Source organism: Manis pentadactyla, chromosome 6 (assembly GCF_030020395.1).
Source record: "Manis pentadactyla isolate mManPen7 chromosome 6, mManPen7.hap1, whole genome shotgun sequence".
NCBI lineage: Eukaryota > Metazoa > Chordata > Mammalia > Pholidota > Manidae > Manis > Manis pentadactyla.
The window spans coordinates 46,970,924-46,983,489 of NC_080024.1; the positions used below are offsets into that span (position 1 = coordinate 46,970,924).

At 33.8% G+C, this 12,566-nt stretch overlaps 1 protein-coding gene across 7 annotated transcripts in view; it reads right to left on the reverse strand.

The window, feature by feature from the left end:
* Positions 1 to 12,566, reverse strand: part of CALCRL (calcitonin receptor like receptor) — a 107,825-nt gene that overhangs the window by 51,271 nt on the left and 43,988 nt on the right. For 3 of the 7 annotated variants that reach the window (XM_057503804.1, XM_057503802.1, XM_036924881.2), the window contains one exon: positions 6,069 to 6,150. The exons of the other annotated variants lie outside the window; for them this stretch is intronic. The gene's annotated coding sequence lies outside the window, so the exon portion shown is untranslated. The remainder of the gene's footprint in view (positions 1 to 6,068; positions 6,151 to 12,566) is intronic. 7 annotated transcript variants of the gene reach the window in all.

Consider the following 12,566-nt stretch of genomic DNA (forward strand, 5'->3'; position numbering starts at 1 on the left):
GGGCAGTTCTGTGGCCCTGGTTTTTATCAAGGATGCAGCAGCAAGATGGCATGGCAGTCTTTCAAACACATGGTGGACAGCTGCACTCTCCTTGAGACCTGACAATGCCCATTTTATGTGGTGACCAATTCACTTGAGACATCTACTCTCCAAAGAACCTATCAAATTTTCCTGCCAGCAGATGCATGTGGTTAATAGCAATTATGAAGGAATCACCCCTTTTATCAAGGGTCTGTAGGTCAGTAATGGAGGGGTTATGACTGGGCATGTAGATAATGTCATTGCATGTACATCTGAAGGTCAGTTTAGACTAAGTCTCATATTGGTAGATGTAATGGAAAGATTGCTGTGAGGAGAATTATGTCTAATTCTATTCCTCTGGTTTAGCTCATTGGTTCTTTGCATACTGCCTCTAATGTATTAATTCAGCAAGTGGTTCTCTCTTCTATACTTCGCTTATTTCAAATTGATCTTTGCTAGAATGCATTTGATATTAACTGACCAAAGCTGTTGAGCAAATCATTGTAAATCTTTTTAGATTCTGTTAAATTATTTACTGACAACTGAGTTGCTTGTTGCCTTGTAAAATAGAGTGGTTTACATTTAATTTTGAGGAGAAATCAAGGACATAATTAAAGTCAAGTTAAATGACTAAATCTGCCATTGGATTTTTTTCTAAGTGTTGTTATGTTTGTTTAGTAGGAAAAGAACTTCTCTAAAACTGAGAAAACTCTAAACTCTTATGTGAATTTGTAATTGCAAGAGTACTATTAGTAGTTACTGGCATTTTCTCTTTCTAACTACTGGCTTCATGGACCCTATCAGTACTATTTCATTTTCACTTCTCAAAATTAAAGTGGAAGATTTGTTCTACTACTAGAAATAAAATTCCTTTGCTGATACACTTGGAATAAAAAATACCTTATTTCTAAAAAGTCTCCAAGCTTCTTCCCTAATGAATCACCAATATAAAATAAAAATGATTATTTCATCAAAGAAAGAACTTTGAGAAATGAAGAATGTCTTAAAACTTCAAATAACTTTTGAAATATAGCTTCCTAGTAGTTATTCAGGGCTTTAAGTAACATCATTCTGGTTTCATTTCTCAAAATTACCATAGATCCACATCACAAGACATTTTTCATTTCCAAGACCAAATTTTTAACCAATCTTCTTACATTACTTCAGAATAAAACGTGTTATGTTCTATGTAAATAATTAAGATCAGACTTAATCAATACTAACTTATCAGAACACAAAACTATAAATCCTATAAATACATACCAGTGCCTTACAAACCTGCTTCTTCTTTTCTAAAATTTTATTATTCTTATACACACTTTCCATTAATTTCTTTTTCTTTACTATAATTCTCATTCTTTGTTGAGTCACCTAACCCTAATATTAAAAGTTAATGCTAACTTCAAGATTTTAAAAAACAAACAACTTTCACCTTCTAATCCTGTTTTCAAGATATCTTGATTTCTACAGGCTCTAAACCATATTCTCTTCATTTATTTATCTAGTCGCTATAAAGTTGGCTAACAGAAGCATTTCCCACACATATCTAATTTTCCATTAAGTATTCTGACCATTTGTGTGAACAAAGTGAAGCTGTTTCCTGTCTAAGTACACGCCTTCCTTTATGGCATATTAACCTACCTACATTTCTCCTGAGTTGAAATAAGAATTAAGTGCTCTCCTCTAATGCCAAATTCAACACCTGTATGACAAATGGAAGCTTTTTTCTGTCATTCTATACTATGTGGAATAGATTGTGCCACTGAAAAATGTCAAAGTACCAAATCTTAGTTACCTTTTATTTTCTCCTCAATGCTTATTTTTTGGCAAAACCTGTCTCTGTGTTAGAATTATTCTTGCAAAATAGTGTCTTTCCTTCCAACAGAGTTTTTGAAAAAGAGATGTCAGTACAAGGTTTTAATTCCCCACTTCATCCATGTCTGGAATGTTTCTAACACTTTCAATATACAAAGCAGTAACAAAATTTAAATATAAAGAGACTTTTACTGAAAGATCTGTGACTGATGTAAGAAACTCAAACTATGAGCCTTTTTGATAATATTGCCTGGGACTTGCATTATTTTTTAGACTGCTGAATGAACAACTACCAAGTCACTGATGTAGCATAAACTCATGTTCTTTAAAGTGTGGGTTCATGCATCACCAGTTTCAAAATCACCACCAGAATTTATTGAATGTATTAAAATGTCTAAGCACTACCACAGACTCCCTGTATCAGAGTCTTTGAGAGAGGAACCTGGGAATCTGCATTTTTGTAAACATCCAAGGAAATTCTTGGCCTGTTAAATTTTGGGAAGCACAATATACGTATAGTATCTTCATTGGGCCATGCCGAAACCTGGACACACTTATATTACTCTGGCTCTAGGTACTAGTCAGACACTCTTAGAAAGAACTATTTTAAGTATAAATCAAGCAAAATATTCTGCAATGTTCCCAAGCACAATTAATGTCTCAGAACTCCCTGAGCAAGTTATTCAAACATGTATTTTAAGACATATCAGGTAATGTAATTATTCCTTTTTTTGTCTGTTTGTGCCACTGGCTGTGAAACACAGTAAGAATAGGACATGCATCCTGCCATCTCTGTGACTCCAAACCTTAGCAGAATGGGGGCATAAAGAGGGTATACAGCAAGTGTGTTTATAATGGATTACTTGCAAAATGAATTTAATCAAGTTGGAGAAACCTGGTGTTTGGGGGTATTCTTAACCCTATCAAGCATATTATAATTTTCTGGTTCTTTTAAAAAAGGATCATTCCTTGGATTCTTCTCCAAGAAATTCAGATTCAGTTCATTTCAAAGGGGCCCAGTATAAGCATTTCGTCAAGTTCCCGGGTGATTCTAATACAAAGCTAGAGTTGAGAACCAGTATAGACAGAAAAATTAGGTATACACAAAATCAGCTATAATCAGCTATAAACAGAAGAATCCTATGATGTGCAGGATAATGAGATCCCAAATATTTCCATGTCCTAGTCCCTAGCATCTGTGATTTTAAGGTTATGGACCTTAAAATGGAAAGATTATTCTGGTTTAGCGTGCGTAATCCTGGATGATCTAAACTGACAATCTGAGCTCTCCGAAGTGGAAGCTGAAGGTTGAAGAGCCAGAAAAATGCACCAGAAGCAAAGGAAGCAGGAGAGAGATGGCAACCTTTATAAGGTGCTGGTGCACTGTGCCTGGCTCTGCTGTGCAGGAGCCCACATGCAAGGACCAGAAAGAGGCCTCCAGGAGATAAAAGTGGCCCTCAAACTCACAGCCAGCAAGGAAATGGGGACTTCAGCTATACAGCCTCAAGAAATTGAATTCTGCCATCAACCTGAATGAGTCTGGAAGTAGATTCTCTCCCAGAACCTCCAAAAGAAAACAGTACTACTAACACCTTGATTCTGTCATTATGAGACTTGAAATAGAGACACTAGCCAGCCCATGGGACCTATGGCTTATACAACTGTGGGATAATAGATGTGTGCTGTTTTAAGTTATTAAATTTGCGGCAATTTCATATAGCCATTATAGAAAACTAACTACAAATCCTCACCTGATCAAAATTACATTTTCTCGTCAAACCTAAGTGGTAACTTTCTGCTTCCCAACTGGCTAGTCATACCCCCTAACCTTAGAATACACTTATTATAGAGTGAGGCAATCTCATTTGCTAGAAGAATTCTTTCCAGCTGCTCCTAAATTGCTGTGATTTTAAGAAAATGAACTCTTTTCTGCTTGGTTTACCAAACTAGGAAATGAGTACTGAACTTGATCTTTAGTTCCCTGTTTTCTATTGAATACTTGTTAGAAATGTGCAGGGGTCTGAGAGACATAACTTCAAATTCCAGTTCTGACAACGTTTATACCACTATGCCTTTTTCCTGACCTGAAAATGGATGTGCAACTAGAGTCTCAATCAATGTTGCCTAGAATTTTTATCATGACTCATCTTGTCAGGTTGTTTTAAGTGTTCAGTTACATGATGGGTATAAAGAACTTGTCTCATAATAAACACCCAATAGGCATTAGCCATTGCTATTATCTTTATTACTCTCATTTGAATTAGTTGTGCAATGATAATATCAACTGAATAAACCAGAGAAGTCCCCATATATATTTTAGTGATTTGGACAAGGTCAGCATATTTTATTATATATATTATAATACTTCACATATTTTAGATGCTTAGGGCTGACCCCAAGTTAAGAACTCAGATTATCTGACCCTAAATCCAGGACCTTTTTCTCCTTACCATCCTAACTCAGAATTGAGTCACTTGCTTGGAAAATTAAGGTTTAAAAGGTACAGAGAGTATTCTGTATATTTCTATTTCACTTATTCAGTTACTTCCCTTAACCATCCAATTTCACATTTCATTTCATTTTTACCCATCAAACACATTTATATTTTCTTCCCACACAATTTCTTCTTTAAATCCTTTTCTTATTAATGTGATACTTGATTTTTTTTAAAACTTACATTAGTAAACAGCTTAACAACTCAGACTGGTCATTCTAGTAAGGTACCAAAATAAAAACCACATGTATTGTCTCTCTTTCCAGTACTTTGAAATGCATTTTAAATTAAGAAATACTTGTAGAAATTCAATTAGTCCTGTTACCCCAATTATTGAGCACCTGCTTTCACTTAGTTGTGTAGGGAAGTGTAAGTGAATGTAAGTTAAGATTTCTGCCCTTAATGAAAATATATAAATCAAGTTGGAGAGCAATAATCTTATGCTTATTTTAGAGTGTTACTTCATTACTTTTAAATACTGTCCATAGGATTCATTCATGAGGCTGTGAAAGATAATTTCACCTGTATTTAAGACAGGAAGTTAGTCCTACTGTGTCATTCAATGAGCTTGAGCAAGTTACATATCTTCCAGGTGACTCATTTATAAAATGGAGTAGGATAAAATAAATGTCAGCCTTTGGGAGGGGTTAAAAATTGATATATATATGTGTGTGTGTGTGTGTGAATATATACACATGTGTGTGTGTGTGTGTGCATATATATATAAAACAGTTAGTATATAGGGACAGCTTTGTTCAATGTAACCAAAATCCAGAATATCCATGAAACCAAGTCAATCCTGACAGTTTTTTTTTTTTGGCCCACAAAGATGTTCTCTAGGTCTCTTTCCACCAATTGCCCAAAGGAGTTTGAGTTTGAATCTAAAACAAAGAAAGTGGACCATTTGGCTAGATGATTTTTCTTTTGTTACATGGGAAGTAGGGGAAAGATTTCAAGGCCAAAAAAAATCACATCTTGATTCCACCTCCTCATAGACTGTCTCTTTTTAGAGTTATTCTTACTTTTGAGAGGCCTTTTGGGGAAAGTCTAGTTCTCTCTTCTCCACTGCAAAAAAATCAAAATTAGAAAAAGCAAACATATGCTTTCATAAGACCCTTGCCAGACTCCTCAGAATGGAATCTGATCAGTTCATTGAGGCCAAACTAAACTCTTTACCATCGTCACTGGAATAGTCTTAATGCTCCTAGGACTGGATTTTTTGAATTTTGTCTACTTTGGGTTTTTATCTATTTTGCATTTAACAGAAAATGATCCAGGCAAAAATTTTTAAATTATAGAGTGTCAAAAATTACAGAATATGTTAAGAAATGATTCAATAATGCATAAACTCTACAAGGTAGTCAGTGAAATAGTAAAAAAGATTTTCACATTTAATTCACCACAATCCTATGAATAACCTAGTATAAAACCCATCTAATAGTCAATTTAAAAAGTCAATAAAAGCTGTCTTAAAAATCTCCAGGAAGTATTTTGTTTTTGCAGAGACACCTGAGTTTAATTGTAACTATTATGTTTCACATGCTAAGAAAACATATATTGTCAATATTATTCCATTGACTAAGGATAGTTTGTCTTTTTCCAGGGAGATATTGAAATAAATAAAGTAACACCCAACTGATATTTAATGATTATTGTCTAGAGGGACGATGTATAATACCAGTTACAAGTAGAGGCAGTATTTGTACTGGTTACAAGTACGAGTCAAACTTCTACCCACCTCATTCTCAACACTTGCAAGTTCAACAACTTCTGTAATAGTTTTGTCCTTTTCAAAGTAGTTCCTATACTAGAAGGCTATTCTGAAAATAAAATGAGATAATGTACATAAGTATTTTAGAATTTAGTAAATGTTAGCTATTCCTATTATCATTATATCACATTAAAATTTTGTTGAAACATAAGTGAGCTTATACTTGTTTTGAGTTATTTGCCACAGTTTCAATAGCATTAGAGATGAAAACAACCCTGTATTTCAAGGTGGTGACCATATGCATTTTGAATTATTTTATCGTATGCAGAAATAATATTTTTTATTCTATCATTTAAATCAGTTATGTAAATATCAAATAAAGTGAATGATTGCAAATGTATTCTCAAATATGATGTCCATCTAGTTAATATAACTGAAATTTGGAAAATTTAGCTTATAAAAACTAAAACTCTAGTGAATTATTTGTGCACATTGTAATCAAATAATTACATCTGAAAGACTGTAACATGCTTATCCAATTAAAAATGATATAAAACCTTCCAAATTTGACTTTAATTTTAGGTCGTCTATAATAGTCTTTACTAATATTGAATTGGAACAAAAAAAATATTGACTCTATGCTTACTTGCTTATCTAATGAACATTCCAGGTTGAACAGTTGAATAACAGTTAAAGAGAGATAATATTGTGATTAGATTTGGGTCTGCATTTTACACTCCAAAGTACTTACTCACGGGAATAATTTTCCCATTGTGGGCATAATTAGCTATTTTCCGGTGATCTTGGTCACCCTCTTTTTATTTGAAAAAGGCAAGTGGCCAAATTTCAGCCCAATTAGTAAAAGATAGGAGGGAGCCTGAAAAAAATGCTTTGTACTTCATGGAAAGGTCTACCTCCAGGAGATCTAATATGGAAAGAATTGCTTGCTCAAAGAGCATAGAACAAAGCACATCTTTCCAGCTATTTGCACTAAGAGTTTTATATGTATTTTCCATCCACAAAGTCAGGAGTCAAGTTTTATGTGAAAACATGTTTTCTTCCACAGACAACAAAATCAGAAAATATATTATTCTGCTGGAATTTTAAGTTAACATAGTAGTCTGTCATCAAAACTATGTTATTTTTGTTATTTGGAGTTTTAAATCTTTCCCAGAAAAAAATTTATACAGAGCCTTCTAGAATATGTCAGCATTTGGGAAACACTGGAACTGTGTTGATAACTATCAGTCCAGCACGCCTTCTTTTCTTTCCCTATTTCTTTCCAATAGCCCTCTGGTTTAAATGAGGCTACCTTGCTGGTCACTGAAACAAGAAGTGACAGAAATCTGGCCAGCCTAGCACAATCCTCTGATTTTGATTGGCATGGAAATGTGGTCCAGCTGCACCAACAGAATACTCTCTGTGACATTTCTATTAGTGTTATCAGGGAAGATGTTCTCTTTCATGGGGTTGCAAAGCAAGGATGGTATGATTATGAGGCTATCCTCACACATCCTTCCTACTGTATGAAGAAAGCCTATTAAAAAAAACCTTAAAACCTATTAAAAAACCTTAAAGCCATTGCCAAGCAGAGGCAATCAACTGAGACTGGGGAATTGGTAGAGAATTGTATGACATTATTAAAGCCCTTGAATCTGGTGACATCTGAAATCAGCTACAGTAATGGACTTCCTCATCAATGTAACCAGTAAGTTACCTTTTATGCCTAAATAGAACTGATTTGGAGTTTGATCTCCTGCAGCCAACACATTTCTAATATTTTGAGAAATGCTGGTGTAGTGGAAAGATTACTAAAATGGGTCCATTTTTCATTTTGCCTAATTTACAGGGCCTGAATAGTCTTAGATTAGTCACTTTGCCAGGCGTTTCCTAACCTTTTAAATAAGGTGACTTCAAACTCTTTTCCATCTTGTAATCTAAATATCTACAGATTATTTTGTTTTTCACCAAAACAGGGCATCATTTTTCATTCCCAAAGCATATTACAAGCCCAGCCAATCAGAATTCACAAGCTAACATTTTTTCCCCAAATATATCTACGAAGTGATTGTTTTTTCTAAATCTGAAATAGACTTAACAGTATATGCCCTTGGATAATCCATAGCTAATATGTGCCTGTCATGAGATATTTATAGCCAGTCAAAAAATAAATACAACTCTTACATGAAAACATATGAATAAATTTCCATGACCTTGAGTTAGGCAATATTATTTTAGATATGATACCAAAAGCACAAGTGACAAAAAAAGTAGGCAAATTGGACTACATAAAAATCAAAACTTTTGTGCTATAAATGATACCATAAGAAAAATGAAGAGACAAGTCACAGAATGGGAGAAAAGATTTGAAAATATTTTTTTTACTACTCAATAGTAAAAAGACAAATAATCCAATTTAAAAAATGGGCAAAGGATCTGAATAAACATTTCTTTACAAAAAATACACAAATGATAGTAAGCATATTAAAAAATGTTCAATGTCATTAGTCATAGGGAAATGTAATTCAAAACCATGATAAGATACCACCTCATTCACACTAAGATAGCTATAGTAAAAAAGATAGACATTAACAAGAACTGGAAAGATAAAGAGAAATTCAAACCCTTATATATAGAGGGTGGGAATGAATGTAAAATGATGCAGCCACTTTGGAAAACAGTTTATCAGTTCTTTAAAACATTAAACATAAAATTACCACATGGCACAATGATTCCACTCTTAGGTATATACATGAGAGAAATGAAAACATATGTCCAAAAAACACTTGTACATGAATGTTCATAACAGCATTATTTTTAGTAACCAAAAAGTGTAAACAACTTCAATGTCCATCAGTTGATGAATGGATAAACCAAAGTGGTATATCCATACAACAGAATATTATTTGGCAAAAAAAAGAAAGATGTACTAATAAATGCTACAGCATGGATAAACCTTATTAACATTATACTAAATAAAAGAAACAAATCACAAAAGATACATATTGCATGATTCCATTTATATGAAATGTCCATACAGACATATCTGTTGAGACCGAGTCATGTTACTGGTTACTTCTGTCTGGGAGAGAGTAGTGATGGGGAACGATTGCTAATGGGTACAAGGATCCTTTTTAGGGTGACAAAAATATTCTAACATTAGACCATGGTGATAATTGCACAACCCTGTGAATATACTAAAACCATTGAATTATACACTTTAGGCTGATGGACTATTTGGCAAGTTATTCATATCTTAATGAAGCTGTTTTTAAAAAGTAAATATAAAAAAATGGTGTGTATATCTAAGGCAAGATTTATGCTGAGCAGAACATCTAGTTTTCCTTTCTAAGAAGTGGTATCTTATCATGGTTTTAAATTGCATTTCCCTATGACTAATGACATTGAACATTTTTTCATATGTTTACTATCATTTGTCAATATATAAATAATATACACATTATAAAACAAAACACACTCACCAAACAACCTGCCTTGTTCACAGAGCATCCTATGGGTGTAAACTCTTGAATTGTTCTGTCAATTTGAGGCATCATCTCATGTTCAACATCAATCCAAATATTAACTCTATTTTACATGTTTAGAACTGTTTTGATTTGTAAGTATATTTTCTTTGAAACTTGCTTTCAAAGCCTATTTTACAACTCATACACAAAAATATCCTACTTCCTTTGAGAAATTTTAGTTAATAAAAAATAACCATTATATATAATTGAGGCAAAAGATATAGTGATAAACTTAGAAAATTTCCCTTAGGTTTAAATAAGATCTATAATTGTTCATCTCTTTTCTCTTGTCAGTTATTTCTTTTGTTACATTTCTACAGTCTTACTTCATTTTCTTAGATGAGTGGAAAACTGACAATTTATATACCAAAAAAGTAGATATTTTTATTTCATTTGTGACATATTTTAATTGTTATAAAAAATGAACAATATACAGGGATATTAAGAAAGCAAGAAAGAGAAATTATTGAACTTTAGTTCATTCTTAGAAATTAAACTAGGTTAAAATCTTTATCCTGACTATTTCCCTTCTATGAAGTTACTATTAGGTAAAAGAAAAGTAATGAAAGGGTGGATAGAAGGAAGGGTGGATGGAAGGAAGGAAGAAAAGAAGGAAGGACGGAGGGAGGTAGGGAAGAGGGAAGGAAAGAAGGAAGAGGGAGGGAGGGAAAAAGGAAAGAGAAAAATCAATCTGTGTGTCTCTGGTAAATGCACACTTTATTTACAATTAACTGTTTTTTCCATTATTTTTATAAAGAAGCAAACAGAATGTCGATAACACTGAAATTTGTTCCTTTACAGGCTATTTCTTACAACCACTAGACATAATTCCATTTTAGTAATTTAAATATTTTCATTTATTTACTCATTCACTCAAATCTTTATTTAGAACCCAATGTATTCTAAAGCTATGTTAAGTACTGGGAATCCAGAAAAGCTACCATTTTTACTCTTAGAGAAATAGTCAGAACCTTGTAGTGTTTTGGAAGGAAGACATGTGCAGATATGGATAATAAAGTATTATAGGTAGTCAATAAATATTTTTGGTGTTTGATCAGATAGCAATGATGCATGTTACCTGGGTGAGGTGTATTATGAGTGTATGTGTGTGTATGCATATGGAGAAAAACATTGAGAATATGACATTTAAGTGGAGTTTCAAAAATCTATTATTTGGAAGCATGAGGGGTTTAAAAGATGCATGTTCATAAGACATAAGAGTTTGCAGTGAGACAAGGATGTAAATTGTAAAGATGGTATCTTCTGTCATATTAAGGAGTTTTGATTTAATGCTCTGGGCTGGTGATTTTCATGTAGAAAGCCTACTCTGATTTTACAGTGGTGGCAGGCATGACTGCTGTGCTGAGAAGTGAGGTTGAGTCTAGCCTCAGTGGGAGTCACTGATGCCTCAGTGCCACCTGCCATGGGCACCATCCTGAGAAGAAATGGCATGCATACCAAGCATTTGCTAACACAGCTGCAAAAAGTAAATAATAATAATAACTGTACAGGAATTAAGAGGTAAACTATGATAAGATTTTCCTTTTAGAAAGTTAGAGGATTATTTCCAAGATGGTGACAAGGGCAGTTGTAGAGAGACAGATTAAAGTACTGCAGTGATTTCTGATCGAGGCAAGAAAATCATGAAGGCTGGAACTGAAAACAATAGTGAAGATAGAGAGGAATATTTTAAAGTCAGACATATTAAAAAGGTTTAATCAATGAGGATATAAGAACTTAGTGAGTTTAAGAACCTGAACAGATTTCCCAAATTCTAATGAGTATCTGGACAGGTTCCAATCACTAATATAGGGGATACAACATAGGAAAGTGGGTGGTGGGAAAATATGACTACAAATCAGACGTTTTGAAGAAGAAAGTGCCTGGGAATGTTTGTCAAGATAGATCTTCTGGAAATCCGTAAGGAAAGACCTGGAAATAGAAAGTTCACACCCATCAGCATATAATAGAAAACTGACATTTTGTCCAAAAAGACTGTCATAAGAGGAAGGGAGTGGACAGTATATTCTACGAGATGTGCATGTGAATAGAATTACAGCACATTTAAAAATATTAGTGTTAAAGGAATTCAAAGTAAGAAAGAATGTATGTTGATAGAGGACAGAGGTAGAGCTTTCCAGGGACAAGGAACTAGGAACATAAAGGCATGGGTACAAAAACGAGCAAGGCTTGTGAGTGTGAAAATTAAGGTGTGGGCCTGTGAGGTTCTTTGGGGAATTAGTGAGTGGAAACCTGGATCTGTGACCTGAGACACTTACTTGGCACACCATCCCACTGTACACTCTACAAACTGCTGCGATTTTGCACATACCCAAACACGGCTTATTTTTAATTATTTACTCCTGTGACTAAGTCTGGGTTGTAATTTAAAAATAGATTTTCCAGTGCAAAAGAAGTTGCACAGGAGGAAGCTCCTTGCTGAATTAAGCAGTGCTTAAGTGAGAATTGCTGCTTAAGAACAACACGTTCCCCGTGAGTAAAGATGGCAAACCCACTTCAGGGAGTGTAACCTTTATGGAGTGCTATTATCAACTCAATTGTATGTTTTTTCCTGTTTCACAAACATGTTCCCAAAAGACTTTTAAAATAGCTTTCTTTCCTGCTAAATTGTTGTGCCAAGCACTTTTTCTGAATCTCAGCCTTAAATGGACCAGGATGTGTTAAAGAAAAAAATGCCCTGTCACGCTTGACATGGTGTAATAAGCCTTAACAACACAGTAAAACATTTTCTAAACCTGACTGCCCCCTGATTCACCGAATCTTAAGACAGTATATTTTCATGAAAATGCAAAATACCTGGCAGACACATAAGAAGACTTTCAAAAGAAGTCACCATTTCAAATCAAGTGATAAAGTCTGTCCACTAAACTAGGATTTTTTTTTGTAATAGAAAAAAATAAGTCTGTTTTTTGTAAAAGTTAAAATAGCCCAAAAGAAAATAAATTAATCACATGGAATTGTTCCGTAGGTACCTATT